At 36.6% G+C, this 2,500-nt stretch overlaps 1 non-coding gene across 1 annotated transcript; it reads right to left on the reverse strand.

Annotated features, from left to right (window-relative positions):
• Positions 1-2,173: 2,173 nt before the first annotated feature.
• Positions 2,174-2,245, reverse strand: Trnaw-cca. The gene has a single exon. It is a non-coding gene; the product is annotated as a tRNA-Trp (tRNA).
• Positions 2,246-2,500: the final 255 nt, after the last annotated feature.

Raw genomic sequence — 2,500 nt, forward strand, 5'->3', positions numbered from 1 at the left:
CACCTTCAAGCGCTTCGTACACTTTTTGCGAGTCCTTATCGACAATTGAACGAACTCCCAACAATTAGCATGGTCATTCAAAACACGATACTCGCTATCAGGTAGAAGAGAACCGGTAACAGTGCAGAAACGTGTGTGAAAAATAATTGATTACAGAGAAAAAAGCATAGCAAGTCAGTGACGTTCACTAACGTCACACCTCTCTTCCGTCACTTCATTGAGTTGTCGACAAATCTGCATAACACGAGTCAAATCCCAAAAGCTAAGGAGGAAAAAAAAGTGATGGAAAGAAGTCACTTACACTTTTCATATCAATTCAGTACAGATCCACAGGGTGCTTTTCACGAAGAGAAACGCATCTAGTCATTGAACTACTGGGAAAAATATCATCCAAAAGGTCCTTTCTTGAAAATTATAGCAATAACGAAATTTGGGGTACCCGCAGCCGCACTCTCTATCACCAGATTTAGTGTTAAATGACTTGCTAAGTAGCCAGCAAACAAGCAGATTCCAAGCTGATCGGTATCAATTCTGGCGTACCTAAAGGACGACTTGTTGGCCCACGAGCACTTTTGATGGTGATACATGGTCTAAATTGTAATACTGGTTGAAACACTTAGATTCGTTAATTGCTATACCCCAATTAGAATACTAAGTATTGAGATATAAATAATCATATATATATATATATATATATATATATATATATATATATATATATATACATACATAAATATATATATATATATATATATATATATATATATATATATATATATATATATATATATATATATATATATTCATATATATATTTATGTATGTATATACATATATTGTGACGGTATATTAAAGTTTTACTCTCCGCACTTTTGATAATCGCTAACAAGCACACATCTTGCTATATTATGATTATTTCCAAGGATTTTTTATAAAAATGATATAAGATATGAACCAAACGATTCCTTCATATCATTACTAAATTAATTACACTCCTACGTTTGTAAAGCGAACATGAAATCAAATGCTCAGTGTATTAGGACATCTTGCGCATAAGAATGTGTAAACAGTATATACACATCGCCCACAAAAACTGCATTAAAAATACACAGTCAAAACCAACGACGTTCTACTGGACGACAAAAGAAATACCAGCTTCATACAACTTCTTTGCGGAGTGCGTGTCGGAAACAGCAATACCTTTCCTATTGAAATACCTTTATACCTGTACCTTTCCTACTTCTACAACTACTACTACTACTACTACTTCTACTACTACTACTACTACAATACCCTTCCTACTTCTTTGCGGAGTGCGTGTCGGAAACAGCAATACCTTTCCTATTGATGGTATATACATGTAAGCGTTCAATATTCACCATAAAAGCAGCTATGGAAGACTTGCTATCTACTTGTTGTTATAAAGGTCACGGCCCTTTTTGCCAAAGCTGCTGAGCAGTTTATGTATAATTTTCGTAGTTTCACGCTTTCACAGGAAATAGGTTTGAATTTATGATCAATCAAGATTGTTTTTTTTTTTTTTGGGGGGGGGGCAAAATACCCATTATAGCTCAATTCTGCTTATACTATTATTTCACAGTAAGGGTGAAAAAATCGATTATATAGTTGGATCATTTGGAAATATGTTTTTTTTTTTTTTTTTTTTTTTTTTTTTGCTATTATTATATGTACACTATGTTTTTCTTTCTCTTTTTCTTTTACCATTTCTAGATGTCAGCCGCCTATGTGACAGTGAATATTTCTCGCCCTTGAAGCTATTAGACTTTTTTTATTCCTTTATCTTGCTGGGAAAGGTTTATTTATAAAGTACTTTAAAAGCTTGTTTTGCACAAGCGTCCAAGGGGAAAAATAATTCGCAACGAACACCCTCCGGCTTATGTGTGTTCTGTTCCAACATTTGTTCTGGTCTCTCGGGATGGATGGTTGCAAGCGCGGAAACATACCATTTCTAAGCTGTGAATAGAGCAAAAATAACATCTGACCTTTATGAAGGAGCTCGGCAAGTAATAGGTCACACATGAGTTAATCACATTTAGCATAAAAATAGCTCAACCTGCTTTCACAGTTTCATTTCTTGTTTTCTTGCTAATCCGACAAAATGCAAATATGCCGGGGCGCATTTGAACTTTGGAAGTACATTGATGTTAAAGGTTGACCCCGGAGTGACTCGAACACCCAGCCTTCTGATCTGGAGTCAGACGCGCTACCATTGCGCCACGAGGCCTCGATGGTAGAGACTGGGTGATACGAGAACCGATGGTATATAGTAGCATATCTCTCCCTCCCTTCTCTCTCTCTCTCTCTCCATCTCCTTCTCCCTCACGCGTTCCTTCTACTTTTCCCTTTCCCTCTCCTTCTCGTCCTTCTCCTTCTCAATCCCTCTCTTTCCCTCTCGCTATGTATATCGATCTGTGGATAGACAAACACACACACACACACCACACACACACACACACACACACACACACACACACACACA

Source organism: Penaeus monodon, chromosome 7 (genome assembly GCF_015228065.2).
Source record: "Penaeus monodon isolate SGIC_2016 chromosome 7, NSTDA_Pmon_1, whole genome shotgun sequence".
In the NCBI taxonomy this organism is placed as follows: Eukaryota; Metazoa; Arthropoda; class Malacostraca; order Decapoda; family Penaeidae; genus Penaeus; species Penaeus monodon.